Source organism: Callithrix jacchus, chromosome 14 (genome assembly GCF_049354715.1).
Source record: "Callithrix jacchus isolate 240 chromosome 14, calJac240_pri, whole genome shotgun sequence".
In the NCBI taxonomy this organism is placed as follows: domain Eukaryota; kingdom Metazoa; phylum Chordata; class Mammalia; order Primates; family Cebidae; genus Callithrix; species Callithrix jacchus.
The window spans coordinates 83,749,813-83,766,211 of record NC_133515.1 but is presented as its reverse complement, the minus strand read 5'-3'; the positions used below and the strand labels follow the sequence as shown (position 1 = coordinate 83,766,211).

Here is a 16,399-nt window from a genome sequence, read left to right as displayed (position 1 = left end):
TGCTCCCCAATTGTGTCCCACTCTCTAGCCTGAGGCAACCGCCAATCTACCTTCTAAATCTATAGATTTACCTATTCTGGACATTTCGTATGAGTGGATTCATACAACACATGGTCCTTTATGGCTGGCTTCTTTCACTTAGCACAGTGTTGTCAGGATTCATCCATGCTGTAGTGTGTACCAGTACTTAATTCCATTTAAGTACCAAATAAAATTTCACTGTTGCTATACCCCATTTTATTCATCTATTCCTCAGTTGATAGACATGTGAATTGTTTCTAGGGTTGACTATTATGAATCCTGCTATGAATGTTTGTGCACACATTTTTGGGTGACATATGTTTTCATTTCACTTGGGTGTATAGTTTTTGGGTGATATATGTTTTCATTTCACTTGGGTGTATGGAACTGCTGGATCATATGGAAACTCTATTTGTAACCTTTTGAGGAACCACCAAAGTGTTTTCCAAAGCAGCTATACCATTTTACATTCCCACCAGCTGCAAATGAGAATTCCAGTTTCTCCATATCCTCAGCAACCCTTGTCATTGTCTGCTTTTACAGCAATCCTAGAGAGTGTGACATCTCACTGTGGGTTTGATTTGCATTTTCATGGTGACTAATGATTTCAATCATCTTCTCAGTGCACATGGATTATTTGTATATCTTCTTTGGAGAAATGTTCATTTAGGTTTTTTTGTCCATTTTTAAGCTGGATTATTTATATTTTACTACTGAGGAGTTGTTGGTGTTCTTTGTATATTCTAGATACTAATTCCTTATATATGTGATTTGCAAATTTTTTCTCCCCTTCTGTAGGTTGTCTTTTCAGTTTTTTGAGGCTATCATCTGTAGCATATGAGTCTTTAAATTTGATGAAGTCTAATTAGATAAATTTATCTATTTTTTTTCTTTTGTCATATATTTTGGTGGTACAGCTGAGAAATCATTGCCTAACCCAAGGTCAAAAGTATTTTTTCCTGTTTTTCTTCTAAAAGTTTTAGAGTTTTGCTCTTTCATTTAGGTCTTTGGTGCATTTTGAGGTAATTTTTTATGCGGTGTGGAGTAGGGCTCTAATTTCATTCTTTTGCATTCATTCATTTGTCCCAGCACCAGTTGTTGAAAAGACTATTCATTCTCCTGTTTCATTGTCTTGGAATCCTTTTCAAAAATTAATATAAGAATTTATGTATGCACTTTCCTTTCTGTCCCATTGATTTATATGTGTACCTTATGCCAGTATCATACTGTGCTGATTGCTATAATTTTATAGTAAGTTTTGATACCTGGAAGTGCGAGTTTTCCAACTTTGTTTTACTTTTCAAGACCCTTTTGGCTATTCTGTGTTCCTTGCATTTACATATAAATTTTAGAATCAACTTATCAGTTTCTGGGATTTTGATAGAGATTACATTAAATCTAAAGGTAAATTTGGGGAATATTGCCATCTTCACAATATACAATCTTTTGTTCTATGTGTCTCTTCATTTTTACAGATCTTCTTTAATTTTTTTGAACAATAATTTGCAGTTTTCAGTGTAGAAGTCTTACACTTTCCTTGTTAAATTTATTCCTAACTATTGTATTTTGGGATACAATTTTAAATGAAACCGTTAATATTATTTTAAGATTTTCATTGCTAGTATATAAGCAATAAAATTATTTTTATATTGATCTTATATCCTGCAATCTTGCTAAACTTGTCTGTTAGCTCCAATATTTTTAAAGGGCTTCCTTAGAATTTTATATATTCAAAAATTGTGTATCTGCAGGTAAAGAGAGTTTCATTTTTTTATTCCAATACAGATGCTTTGTATTTCTTTTTCTTACCTAATTGTCCTGGCTAGGATCCCTAATACAATGCTGAATAGAGGTGAAAAAAGCAGACAACCTTGCATTCCTGATCTTGGGAGAAAACACCCGGTCTTTTGCCATTAAACATGATGACGTTTTTCATAGATGCCATTTGCCAGTTTGAGGAAGTTCTCTTCTATTTGTAGCTGGCTGTTAACACGCTTTTCCTTACGTGCCTGATGTGAGTATTCTCTGCTAGACTGTAAGCCTGGCTATGTCTTGTTTGTGGCTATTTCCTTAGCACAGAGCGAAACACTTACTATAAAGAAGCTGGTTGGTAACTTTTTTCCAGATAACTGAAAGAAATTGTTCTTTCAGGTTTATATCTGCCTTTGTTTTGTTCTCATCCTAATGTGTCCATATTAGCTTATACCCTAGTCTTCCTACTCTTTTAGCTGTTGTCTATTTCCTTCCCCTCAGGTGTGCTGGGAGGCAGATAGTCCACATCATCTCGTTATTATCTCTAACGCATCATGACCCATATTATCTTATGAAGGCCTATTTTTCCCTCACTTTTTTGAAAAAGTTGAAAGTGTCCAGCTCTCATCAGTTCTACCCAATATTCCATTGCTTTGCTATTACAAAGTTTCTTTCTTCTAGGAGTTCTAACACTCCGAGGTCAGCAAAAAGACTTTTTTTTAGCCAGGATTCAATCCAGAGAAGTCCCTCTCCTTGGTCACTTGATCCTCTGTGCTACAAAGTGTCACTGGAGCAAGCAAAGGCTTTGTCCTGAGTTAAGCGAGCTTCTCCCCAAAGATGAAGGTTATTGGAATTCCATCACCCGTCTACTTTGTTTCCAGGTCACTCCCTGCAGACGGTGTGTGAGAGGTCTTCTATATGCCCTTGGCCTCACTGGGCAAGTTGAGAATACAGTATTCACTGTGAGAATACTTCTGTTCCTCTCTCTGGTCATCTCCAGCCCATCTGTTCTCCTCTGACGTAGCAGATTGGGTCACAGATATATGCAACTGGGCTGAACTCCTTGTCTGCTCTTCCCATCATATATATTTACTTTGAACAAAATATATGCCTTGTTGTCACATTGCAGGCAATACCTATATTAAAATATAAAGTTCATACTTGAAAGAATGCTAATAATTAGTTCATTGGTCTGTGCTCCTTGGACACTTGGGATCGTATTGATTTTAATTGATTTCAGAGTCTAGAGGTTTAATACACAGCAAATCACACCCTGCTGAGAGTTTGTCCAGCTAATGTCATCTAAATCTGTGTTGATCTACTGTCAATATGCCAGTAAAATGCCTTATTCTAACAAAATTGGTATTTATAACAATTTCCTGCTGTATAAAACACAGTGTCCAGAGGAAAAAGCCACCTCTCTTAGTCTGCAGGATTTAGGTGAAATATGACAACAGTGGCCCTGGTCTTACTGATAACCAACAACAGTTTTCTGCAGGGTGAGTCTGCTTGTAGCCTAGTAAATCCATCTTTCCCATCTCATTCTGTTCATCCAAACAAATTCCTTTTGGGATACCTGGCTAGGCGTTGGGTTAAAGACTGACACCCTGGGGCAGATAGAACTGTCAGAGTTTAAGTTAAACTCTACTATACTTGTGAGTTGAGAGTTGTGAGTCTGTATGTGCCTCTGGTGATGTGAAAACTCTCAACACCATTGGCAAGCATACACCTGGTAGTTACCAGGCACCTTGAGATGCCAGGGTGTCCAGGCTTCTGGAGCTGGCTTTGGAAGAAAAATGTATCCAACTGGGGAACTGATATGTACACTCCAAGGGCATAAACCAAGGAGGAGGAAGAGTTGGAATCTAGGAAACAGAAGGTCCAACACTGGACAGAGGCAGGGACGTCCAAGGACCAGTGCTGTGCAGCAGAGCAAGAGAGTGAGCCATCCCGAGGGGAGCTGGAGGGATGACCTTTGGGAAAAATGGAAGCAGTCATTGATCAGATTACTTAATTACAAGAAAAATAATGTTCAGAATCATTTTGAAATTCTGCTGGAGAGCTTTGGAAGAATTAGTAGTATAATGACTTAAACTAAGCAGACAAAAAAATGAGGTGGTTATTAACTCTTGCAAAAATGAAGAGTTATAGAAGAAAGAAAATGTGATCTTAGAATACTTTTTCACTCAGCAGCAAACAGTACATATAAATTGTAATAAAATAAAAATGGAATATTGATTTAACAAAAATGTGATATAAATATATTAGAAGGACGGAAGGAGGGAAAGTGAGGAGCAACTGCCCCGTCTTCCATCGTAAGAAGTCAATAGGCATTTAAAATCGACAAATCAAGAGTTAACTGCACAAGCATTCTACCTAGAAATATGGAGGTAAACATCAGAAGAAAGAGTTTAGGTATGGGAATTAAGGATAGAAATGGGACAGGAAGCTGCCATTTTTTCTTCGTGCCTTGTAGTACTATTTGAATTTTTAAATTATGTATCTTGGACTGAATTTATATGAAAAAAATAAATAGGCAAACTAGCAAGTGGTCTGAGACACAAGAGTTGAGGGTTCGAGAGAGGAGGACTAAGACAGGGAAGAAGAGTTGAGGCCTCTTTACCCCATGGATAGGGCGGCTGGCTGATTACTGCAGAAACATGTCTGTGCATGAATGTCACTTTAATCCAAGCCCCTTGTACTTGAGAAAAGCCACTCCTCTGCAGAAGCCCAAAACCAGCCATCTGGAGCCAGCTGGGACAGAGTTCAGGGCTGTTGTTACTATAGCAACCCCTGGCCTCAGCCCTTCCAACCTACCCAGAGATGGAAGGAACATCCCTTCCCCAAGTTTCCCTACACTCCAGTGCCAGCACTCAGGGTGCCAGATGGGCTATGGTGTAAACTCAAGCTTGGGGAAGGACAGGCAGGGGGTGCCTTTTGAGGAATTTTGAAGAATGGGGTAGGGTCATTCCCATCCATTAAGGGGCCATGGGCATGTTGGGGTCTGTCAGCCTTGCCAGCAAGAAGTGCCATTGGTTCCTCCACTGTGGGATGATCCAGAACAACATCTGTAGGAATGGAGACCCACTTCTGCGGTCACTCAAAGGAAGAAGTTCCTTTACTCACCCCGGGCTTTCTGCATTTGCGCCTCCATGCCTTTCTCTAGGACAAGCTCCCAGTGATCACTCAAGAATCCGGCTCTCATTCTAAGAGGCTGTGCTGCCCCCTGTGGTTGTGATACATCTAAACCGGCCCTGTGTGAAACGGAGTCCAAGCTGTTTTCCAACAGCCTGGGCTCGGTCCTTGCCTCGCCCAGGCCCTGGTAAGCCTGTGGCCACCAAGCAGCTCATCGGAGCACTTTGGGATGTGCTCAGCCTACGTTGCCCTGGAAAATGAAGCAGGAGATGTCTCCCTGTGGGAAAGCAGAAGTTGCCTCAGAGTGCCCTGTCACCAGTTGGATTCATTTCTTGGAAGAGCCAGAATGAGCCAGTTTGCCCATCCTTGGGTGCTATGGGTGACACGGGAGCTGCCCGCTGGGTGTTTGCAGAATAATTACACTTTCTTGTGTCTGAATCCTCATGATTTCACAACCAAATGGCAAAAATAAAACATGTTATCCATAAAAGTCTCTCACTCAGATTCTGTCTCAAAAATACATTTGGGGAAGAGGAAAGGTAGCCAGCAAGGCAGACGCTTCCCTCACTCTCTCCTCGTCCATGGTGCAGTCACTGGGTATCTCAAAAAGGCTAGGTCCACAGAGGATGGAAGAGATGCCACTGCATAACTAGACCAGAGCCCACTCCAAAGAATTTGCAGTTGGAAAGCTCATTTCTGGAAGCATCAACGCAGTGAGGGAATCCTTGCAAATGGGTGCATCAAAAGGATAGAAAAGTGGGAAGCTTGCTGAGTGGGACTTTCTGAGTGGCATGGTCAGAGGACAGGATGGTGTAGACAGGGCTGCATCATCATCCTCTCACCCATGCCAGGAGCGAGGGCAGTGCTCAGAAGTGACTGCATGCTGTATGCAAGTAGCAAACATGCAGCCAAGTGACCTCATCCACAGGGACTGTTGTAAAGTCTTCAAAATCATTTCAAGTAGACTAGCTACCTGCTCAAGGAGTTGAACTCCTCTTGCTGAGGCTTTTGAATAGCCAGAGAGTCAGACACACAGCAAAGTTTGGGACAGGTCACTTTGCCTCCCAGTCCCCTGTTTGGTTAGCCAGGATAGATGGCCATGGTGGTAAGCATGGACTTTGGAGTTAAACCTAATGTCTAAGGCCGGGCGTGGTGGCTCATGCTTGTAATCCCAGCACTTTGGGAGGTCAAGGTAGGCAGATCACAAGGTCAGAAGTTTGAGACCAGCCTGGCCAACACAGTGAAACCCTGTCTCTACTAAAAATACCAAAATTAGCTGGGCATGGTGGCGGGCACCTGTAATCCCAGCTACTCAGGAGGCTGAGGCAGGAGAATCACTTGAACCCGGGAGGCAGAGGTTGCAGTGAGCCAAGATCATGCCACTGTACTCCAGCCTGGGCAACAGAGATAGACTCCGTCTCAGAAAAGAAAAGAAAAAATCTAATGTCTAAAGATCCTGGGACTGGCAGGTCAACAGAGAATGTAAGAAGAGGGAAATCTAGAACAATGGTGAGCCATTTCCTACAGGGTTCAAAGTTGACCTTCACCAGGGCATCCAGATAGAAAGTCCAGCCCACCTGCACAATTTGCTGCCACAACCACGTGTCATCCCAAGCTCCTTTGAGCCTGCTTGCATCCGGGGGGACAAGCAGAAATGGACGATGCTGCAGGCCTAGGATCAGTGGTGAGCAGCTGGGGGGTCTGCACAGGCTGGACTGTTGTCCTCAGGATACAGGGCAGTTTCCTCCCTCACAGGCTTTGCTCAGGGACCAGACATTAATTTTCTGTTTAAACTAATAGCAGTTAAAGGGGGCAGGGTTCTCAATTGCTTGATTGAAAAACTGACTCTCCCTGCCATGCTGGGTCTCCAGAAGGCTCAGAAAGGCTCCAGGTAGCCATAGCAGAGGGGTCCTCGCTTCCCTGCTTGGAGCTGGGGGAGATTATATTCCAGTCTCCACAGGGAAGGGCAGGGCCTTGATCCTTAGCCCCAGCACAGGGCAGACCAGCCAGATTACCCCAAGGCTGCACCTCTCCAGGACTCCCATGTCCTTCAGCTAAGGTTGACCAAGTACTGCAGAGCAGGGCAGGCTTGACAGGCTGAAGATCTCAGACACACCCTGGCCCTGCCAGCCTCTTACAGTAGGTCCTGGGACTGGTTGCTTTGTCTCTGCAAAATGAGGAGGTGGGCAAGGACCATGGCTAGTGCCCAGATGGAGGGGTGGGATCCCTCACAGAGCAAATGAAAGAGGCTCAGGCACAAACCCCACCTACCCCTCAGGTTCCCTAGAGCTTCTGCTGCTACAGCCGCCCTGTGATGGAAGCAAGGTGTCCAGGCTCTTCTTGTCCATTTTCAGATGAGATCCCTGAGGCCCTGAGAAGAGGTGGCCATGCCATTAGAAGTGGCAGATACAAGACTGAAGCCCAAGTCCCCTGATTCAGTGACTGTGGCCTCTGCAGCAACTAGATTTGAGGCTGGTCCTGGGTGGAGGAAAGGGACTGGTCTGCTTCCCTGGAGCTGGGGGTGACCCCAGTGAGGTGACCATCTGACAGCACGTGTGCACGCGCACGCACGCACACACACGCACACGCTCACTCCAGGGCCACTGGGCTCCAGACAGCAGCTCCGTGTGCATAGCCAGTGGTTTGGGAGGGTAGAGGTGTGACTTTAGCTTGGCTTTTCCCTGGGACAGAAATGGATCTTTTGCCCCCATTGATTCTCAGCATCTCCCAAAGGGGGTGGAGGCAGGATTCACAGAAGGAAATCACAGGGGACTCGTACCTGGGCTCTCTCCCTGCTCCCAACCCCCTAGGATAGAACCCAGAAGGGGACTCACTATGGGCAACTAAATTTATGGAGGGATTTTACAACTTTAAAAAGCATTCCGTTCACCTGTGTTTTCAGTTAAGAACTAAGACAATATAACACCTAAAATTCAACATTTAAAACTTGTAATTCTATTTAACAAGTTAGGAGGAAGGGATGGGAATAAGAAAGGGGAAAGAATACGGACTAGAGAAAGTTTCAATGGTGAAGGGGGACAGAGAGTGCATCCGCCAGGACTAGTCAGGAAAACAAAAACCATCAAGGTATTCCAAGAAGGAAGGGACCTAGTCTAAGGAATGAGGCACCTACAAGGCTGTTGGATAAGGGAGCAAAGGCCAGGAAGGTCACCACTAACTCCCAGGCTCACTACTCGCTTTGAGAGAATCAAGAAGCTGCTACTGCTACCCAAGCCAGACACAGCAGGAGCCGCCCGTACTGGTTCTGGCCTCCTGCAGCGTAAGGCCAGTGACTTACAGGACAAAACCTCACATCTGCTAAAACCCACTCACCTGCACACCCTCCTGGAGGCAGAATCAGATGCCTTCTGCCTCTCTCCTGCCTTCCAAATGTCACCCACATGCATCTCATGGGTGGGACAAATGCATGTGCCTGGATCTGTCCTGCCAAGGGTATTTCTCAGGCTTCCAGTCCCTGCCAGATGGGAGAGAATATAGAAAGGGAGGTGAAAGCTTTCAGGGACCAAGAGACAACAAGCAGCACAGAGAGAAGAGGAAAGTGGAGGAGAGATGGAAAGGCAAAAGATGGAGACGGGGACCTGGGGAAGGAAGGAGACTTCAGAAAGACAAGGAGCAGACAGACGAGGCATGGCCAAGAGCGAAACAGACAAATTAGATGGAGGAGACAGAGGACGCAACAGAAATAGGAAGATTAAAACAGATGGAAGACGACTGGAGCCACAGGTGCTGGTGAGGGTATTGGAGCACGAGCCCAACCACATGAAATCCATTCCCAGTGGAAATGCTGAGTTACCCAACGCTCATCAGAGTTAACTCTACTAATCTCGAACTTCTGGGGCTGTGAGTCACAACCTTACTGTGCGTAGGAATTGCCTTGAGTAACTTGTTTAAAATTTTTTCTGAGATTCTTCTAATCCAGAAGGTCTGGGGCTGGCCCTGAGGATCTGTGATTTTAAAGCTCCCCAGCTAATGCACATGGTCTTTGGGTGACATTTCAGGAATCGCTGCTTTTGCAACTTTACTGAATGGTGGCTATTCCCTAGACTTCAGCAACCACGGCGACTGTGAGATGCCCAATGAATGCAAGCTTAAGGCCTACTCTGGTCAGAGGCTCCCTGGGATATCACCAAGATCCCTTTCTACTACCTCCCAGTCCCCAGAGAACCGATGGCCTTGTTGATTTTTACCTCTAAACAAGCTAATTAAGCAATAATCGTAGAAGAATCCATCACTCTGACAAGGTTGTTGATTAACAATTCCCCAGCCAAGCCAAAGTGCTTAATATCTCAGCATAACAGTCGATAATGAGTACAGCAGTGGCACCCGGCTGTGGCAAAGCCAGTGATAGCTGTGTCTGAGAAGACGGGCGCAGAATGGGTAATGGGCGTGACCTTGCCGCCTGGTGGAGGACAGAGGAGGGGCCGGTAGATGGGCTTGGGGCTGCACAGATGAGGCATTTCTCACCAGGCTCTAGGCTATCCTTTCTGAGGCCACCAGATACCCCCAGAGGACTTCCCAATCTCAGAGAAACTGGATCACAGGAGAAGGGTCATGTGAAAGGGGGTTGGACATATAGACAATTTTTGTTATTGTTTTTGTTGTTGTTTTCTGAGACAGAGTCTTGCTCTCCTTGCCCAGGCTGGAATACAGTGGCACGATGTCAGCTCACTGCAACCTCCACCTCCTGGGTTCAAGTGATTCTCCTGCCTCAGCCTCCTGAGTAGTTGGGATTACAGGCACCCACCACCATGCCCAGCTAATTTTTGTATTTGTAGTAGAGACGGGGTTTCACCATGTTGGCCAGGCTGGTCTTGAACTTCTGACCCCTGGTGATCTGCCCACCTTGGCCTCCCATAGTGCTGGGATTACAGGTGTGAGCCACTGCACTGGGCTGACATGGACAATTTTGCAGCAGTGTCAACGATATACCCACTCAAGTTAGAGGAGAGACAGGCAAAACGATAAAATGCCTGCCTTTGAGAGAGCATTGTTAAGTCCAGGCTAATGCGTCTTTCTCTTTTCTACACGTAAACACTCTTTTTTTGAAACGGAGTTTCGCTCTTGTTACCCAGGCTGGAGTGCAATGGCTCGATCTGGGCTCACCGCAACCTCCGCCTCCTGGGTTCAGGCAATTCTCCTGCCTCAGCCTCCTGAGTAGCTGGGATTACAGGCACGCGCCACCATGCCCAGCTAATTTTTTGTATTTTTAGTAGAGACAGGGTTTCACCATGTTGACCAGGATGGTCTCGCTCTCTTGACCTCGTGATCCACCCGCCTCGGCCTCCCAAAGTGCTGGGATTACAGTTGTGAGCCACCGCGCCCGGCCAACACTCTTATTTTAAACAGCTCTCTGATCCCTTAAACATTTACTTTCTTCTGCCTTAGAGAATAGGCTCGTTGACCAAGTGGAATGTGATGAAACACTGCTCCCTGATGGTTAGAATTGTTGCTGCTTCAAATCCTGCACCGTCCAAAGATTCCTGCCCACTGCCCGGGCGCTCATTCACTATCCAGTGTGGGCCACAGAAGGTGGAGCCTCCAGGCAGCCCAGCCAGAGCCGGAGCATGCACCATCCAAGCTGCCACAGCTGTGGAATTGCTCCGTCAGCTTCACCTGACTTTATCCTGGTCTGAATCCTATTCTCACTTTTACTATTGTTTGCATAAAGATTGGATGAGCTTGACAAGTACTCTGGTCCAAAAAGAAGGAATCTGGCCCCAGCTGTGATCTCTGGGAACTGACGTGCCATGTCATCTTGCCTCTTTAAGAGTTTTCAATCTCATTCATCCACAAAGTCAGGCTCTCCCTACGGCTAAATTGGCAACATTAACCCACAGTGTGAGTAAAGACGGACCCAGGTTGTAATCTCCTGGCTTGCAGCTGCCTCTCTGTCTGGGATTACCGGCACCCACCACCACACCCAGCTGTCAGATTCTCCAACTGGTGGCTTTGCCTGACCCCTAAATTCTTTATACCTCCCTGTTCTCTGAGACTTTGCCATGGCTTATGCCTAAAGGAGCTGCCGGGCAAGAGGCCCAGGGATCCTAAAGCCTAGTTCTCCCATTTCCCAGCCTGACAAATAAAATCAATTTCACCTCTGTTCCAGCCACTGCAACTTCCCCACCCATGTACTGAGCCTGTAGTAAGTGCTCAATAGATATTAAGGGAATTAATGAATGAGCACATGTGGTGTAAAGAGAGGCAGCACGGTGGAGTGGACAGAGCACTGGGTGAGGACTCTGGAGTCTAAGATTCAAGACCCAGTTCTGCCTCCATCCAGCTGTGTGCCTTGGGGAAATGGCCTTCTCTCCTGGGCTTCCTTCTCCAAAAATGAAGAGGCTGGGCTTGCATACTTCTAAGGTTCCTTCTATGTCACAAACCTGGGGATCCAGTTCCTAACAGATTCTACTCCGCAATCATCAGTAAGGGACAGCACTTAGCCAGAAAAAAGAGCCCCTCCAATTCAGCACCAGCAGCTCTGCTGAGACCCATGCTCTCCAGGGCAGTAAGTCAAACAGTGCTCTCCTTCCTTGGCCTGGGATTTGCTGCTTCTGTTATGATGCTTGTGACAATGAAGATTAAAAACTCCTGGCCGGGCACGGTGGCTCACGCCTGTAATCCCAGCCCTTTGGGAGGCCGAGGCAGGTAGATCATGAGGTCAAGAGATCGAGACCATCCTGGTCAACATGGTGAAACCCTGTCTCTACTAAAAATACAAAAACTTAGCTGGGCCTGGTGGCGCGTGCCTGTAATCCCAGCTACTCAGGAGGCGGAGACAGAAGAATTGCCTGAACCCAGAAGGCAGAGGTTGCGGTGAGCCGAGATCGCGCCATTGCACTCCAGCCTGGGTAACAAGAGCGAAACTCCGTCTCAAAAAACAACAAAAACAACTCCTTTCACCCGCCTGAGGTTGGTGGTTAGCCAGCGTCGACATTGCCTTGGGGAGGTAGAAACATCGGGCCACTGTGCAGCCGGAGATAATGGTGAGACAGTGACACCTAGTGGCCATCTCCACTGATCACTGCTCAAGCCGGCTGCTCATCACTGTAAGCAAGGAGTTTGCTGGAAGTCAGGCCCTCCCTGTGGCTAAATTGACAACATCGAACCACAGTGTGAGTAGGGCAGGGCCTCGGTTGTAATCTTAGTCTTGCAATAGCCCCTCTGTCTGATCTTAGTCAGTTCCTCCAATTATGGGTTTGGTCTGACTGCTAAAGTCCTTCCTTCTAATTCCCTTGTCCTCTGAGACACTGCTGTGGCTTATAACTTGTAGTTGGGGGTCCTAGGCCCACGTGGAGGACAGGATATTCCTACCAGGTAGGAGCAGCCCAGCGTTCAGCACTGGGACCCTGGGGTTCCACCCACACAATCGTGCGCATTCCCATTTACACATTCACTTCCACGCAGCCGCGAGGCAGGACCACACAGCCAGGCCGTCAACCATGGATGTTATAGCCAAGGGCTGCCTCTGATCTAGCTGCTCAGGTAGGAGAAAGTGACAAAACCAGTGAGAATGAAGCCTGGAGGAGCTAACTTTCTGTTGGTGGCAGGGGACAGTTCACCTGGTTTTGCCCACTTTGGGCAACAGAATCTTGCCCTGTTGCTGGGGTCTGTTGGGTTCAGATATCCCTAAAGAACAATGCAATGGGATCTTCTTAGCATGCTTTACTTCCTATATGGACACCCCACAAACCACAAAGGATGGGAAGGGAAGCTGTAGGTTGAGGCTTTCGAACCTCCCCCACAGGGCACAAGTGCTTACCCCAGTTTAGCACAGCTGGGGGCATAGTGGCTGAGCTTGTTGGGTCTTTCCTGAGTTCCATATTATTCTTAACTTAAAAGAGCTGAGATTTCTGCCTCTTTTTCTATTTTTTGAGACAGAGTTTCACTTTTGTCTCCCAGGCTAGAGTGCAATGGGGTGATCTGGGCTTACTGCAACCTCTGCCTCCCAGGTTCAAGCAATTCTCCTTCCTCAGCCTCCCAAGTAGCTGGGATTACAAGTGCCTGACACCACGCCAGGCTAATTTTTGTATTTTTAGTAGAGACAAGGTTTCACCTGTTGGCCAGGCTGGTCTCAAACTCCTGACCTCAGGTGATCCACTCACCTCGGCCTCCTAGAGTGCTGGGATTACACACACACCGGCCATCTTTCTGCTTCTTGAATCCTGTTTCTTATCACCAGTGTTTGGTCTGTGTTTATGAATCTTTCTCAAAATGTCACCTGTCAGTACTGAAGTTTCTACAGAAGACCTTGGTGCTGATATGCCAACCATGAAAATGCTGGGTGAGGCTGTGCTGATTTGCCTACCCTACATGGCTTTCCCCAGACCCTGGCCAGGAAGTGTGTATTGCTCATACTCTGCGAGCCCTCAAAGGAGGCAGTCATTTGTCGGCCACAACCCTCAGAGCTACCGTAGTTTCTGGTGGGGTGTGGTCATTTTCTCTTGTCATTAAATGACGTATGTAAAAATGTTTTTCTGGCCCAGGCGTGGTGGCTCACCCCTGTAATAGCAGCACTTCGGGAGGCTGAGGCAGGTGGACTGCTTGAGGTCAGGAGTTCAAGACCAGCCTGACCAACATGGTGAAACCCCATCTCTACTAAAATATAAAAATAATCTGGGTGTGGTGACATAGCTTGTAATCCGTACTACTTGGGAAACTGAGGCAGGACAATAGTTTGAAATTGGGAGGCAGAGGTTGCAGTGAGCCGAGATCACACCACTGCACTCCAGCCTGGGCAACAGTACAAGACTCAAAAAAAAAACTTTTCTAGAGGTGGAGAGAAAGTGAAATATTATTTTAAAACATCTGCTATATAACATAGTCCAGTCAAGAGACAAAAATCACACCAGCAATTTGAATAAGGAAAATTTAACATAAAAAATTATCGGCTGGGCACGGTGGTTCATATTGTAATCCTAGCACTTTGGGAAGCCAAGGCAGTTGGATCACCTGAGGTCAGGAGTTCAAGACCAGCCTGATCAACATGGTGAAACCCCGTTTCTACTGAAAATACAAAAATTAGCCGGGCATAGGGGTGGGTCCCTGTAGTCCCAGCTACTCGGGAGGCTGAGGTGAAAATCACTTGAACCAGGGAGGCAGAGGTTGCATTGAGCTGTGATCACACCACTACACTCCAGCCTGGGTGACAAGAGTGAAACCCATCCCCCCCAAAAAAAAAGTTATTATCTAGTAAAAGGTGTTAACTTCTAAAACGGGCAAAAGAGGACTCTAAGGAATACAGGAATAGTAAGAGCAGGAAGCAGCTGCTACCTCTAGGGCTGGGAAGATCACCCAAAGAAGGAAGTGAGAGGGTGGATGAGAGTCCCACCTTGTGGGAGAGAGTGTGGCTGCAGAGCACTGGGCAGTGGAGAAGTTCACTTGGGTGCCAGTGGACCAGTTGGAGCACAAGAGGCCCCTCTGCTGGATACTGGAGAAAATCACTGGAGAAAGCACCATTGGATTTCCCCCTGCTGGGGCAACTGCCCTGTGGGAGAAAAAAAGGCACACTAGAGCCAAGAGGAGGAGCTGGTCCTCTGCTATACCTTGCAGTGTCCCTCTAGCACCCTCTACTGACACAGTCTAACATTGCAACAGCTGACAAAAGATACTTACGGGGTCCAGCTCCAGCGTTACAAACTAGGGCAAAGAAGCGTGGATTTGCAGTTGAGGGGCAATAAACTGGTAACAGGCACACCGCTTTGTGCCAAGCCCCATGTTATGCATTTCCAGCATGAATCTCCTATAATCTTATTGGTAATTCCTTGAAATAGATATTATTCCCATTTTAATGTTGAAAACACACTAAAAGCTAGGAGAATTACTCTGAGACAAATATGCAGCTAGCATACTTTCAAATATGCAACAGGGCTGAGCTGATGCTTCACTATTGGGCATGTGACTCTAGAGTATGTGTTTCTGGCCAGGCACGGTGGCTCAAGCCTGAAAATCCCAGCACTAGGGGAGGCCAAGGTGGGCAGATCACCTGAGGTCAGGAGTTCAAGACCAGCCTCATCAACACCATGAACCCCCGTCTCTACTACAAAAATTAGCTGGGCATGGTGGCAGGTGCCTGTAATCCCAGCTACTTGGGAAACTAAGGCAGGAGAATTACTTGAATCCAGGAGGCAAAGGTTGCAGTGAGTTGAGATCATGCCACTGCACTCTAGCCTGGTCAACAGACTGTATCTAAAAAAAAAAAAAAAAGAAAAGAGTAAAGAATAGTGAAATTTTCTTCTCCCTCTCCCAACTTCTTCTTCTCTAGTAAGTCAGTTAAACCTTCCCAGCATTGATTCCTGGACTCTTCCTTGGAGAGGCAGTGACGCAGATGCCCCATAGGTGTTCTAAGGTAGTGATTCTCAAGCCACAATCACTGGGAAAGTTGGAGAAAATAGTTTTCTGGGCCTACCTCTGCAGAGTCCAATTTAGTAGATTTCGGGGGACTTAGAATCTGCATTTAATAAACTCCCCAGGGGACTCTAGTATATTGCAGGAGAAGAGCACCAATCTCCACTGGGCTAGGTGTGGAAAGTGAGGTGCTGCCTAGCCTTTGGTGTGTGGAGGAGCAGCTTCATGCTAACCAGCTCTCTTGGCCCCAGCCCCCCATGAGAAGGTCAATATTGTACCTGGTTTCCCAAATGAAAATCAAATAGGGCACATGGATCTGCTTTACAGGTGATAAGCTGCAATGGCTCTAACAGAGAAGAAATTGATTCATAGTTGTCAGGCTCGGAAATGGGAGGACGAGGCTCCAGGACCCCCTAGGCTGTCAGCCCCTATAGGCATTTTTTGGACAGGAGGTATTTCAGAGTGAGAGCATGCCAGAGGTAACTTCACTTAGCTCAGGATGGGAGCCACCAGCTTTTGAGAACCTGTCCTGTGACAAGAATTAGGCTTCATTATCTCCAGCCCTTAAACTCCCTTACAGGGATGAATACCAGAATGCTCAGATAAGGAAACAGAGGGTCTTGCCTCAGGCCATGAAGACACAAAGGGCAGAGCGAGGGTTGGTTGTACCCTAAAGCCATGCTCTTTCCATTGGCCCACACAGCCCTGGGAGAGGAAGACAGCTCCTGGCCCAAACATGCCTGATCAAGGGAGAGCCAGCCAGTCCCAGGAGAGGGTAAGCATCTGCTGCCCTGGGCTGGGGAGGGCTTAGAAGTCTAGAGATAAGAGTGAGAGAGATTGACAGGAAGCCCAAATAGTGCCTTTGAAAGGAACAGTGATCGATCTCCATCATAATTGTCACCCCATCCATGTTAGAATACCTGATCAACTTTCATGAGTCACTGTAGGAACGGCTGGCCATAAACTCACATCTATAAAGGGGGAAAATTCAGAAATGTCTCAAGTGCCAGCCTGTTCAGTTCTATAAATTCTTCTATACCATGTTGCCCAACCAGTGCAATAAGCAGAAAACCTTGGTGAGCGTGGGCTGACTCCAGGCCAAACAAGCTCAGATGCATCTGTGACC

General features: G+C 46.6%; 1 protein-coding gene across 2 annotated transcripts in view; it reads left to right on the top strand.

Moving 5' to 3' along the window:
• The window catches only part of CAPN13 (calpain 13), an 83,746-nt gene extending 78,348 nt beyond the window's left edge, over positions 1-5,398 (top strand). For both annotated transcript variants that reach the window (XM_008980924.5, XM_008980925.5), the window contains exon 23: positions 4,940-5,398. The gene's annotated coding sequence lies outside the window, so the exon portion shown is untranslated. The remainder of the gene's footprint in view (positions 1-4,939) is intronic.
• The last annotated feature ends 11,001 nt before the right edge of the window (positions 5,399-16,399 follow it).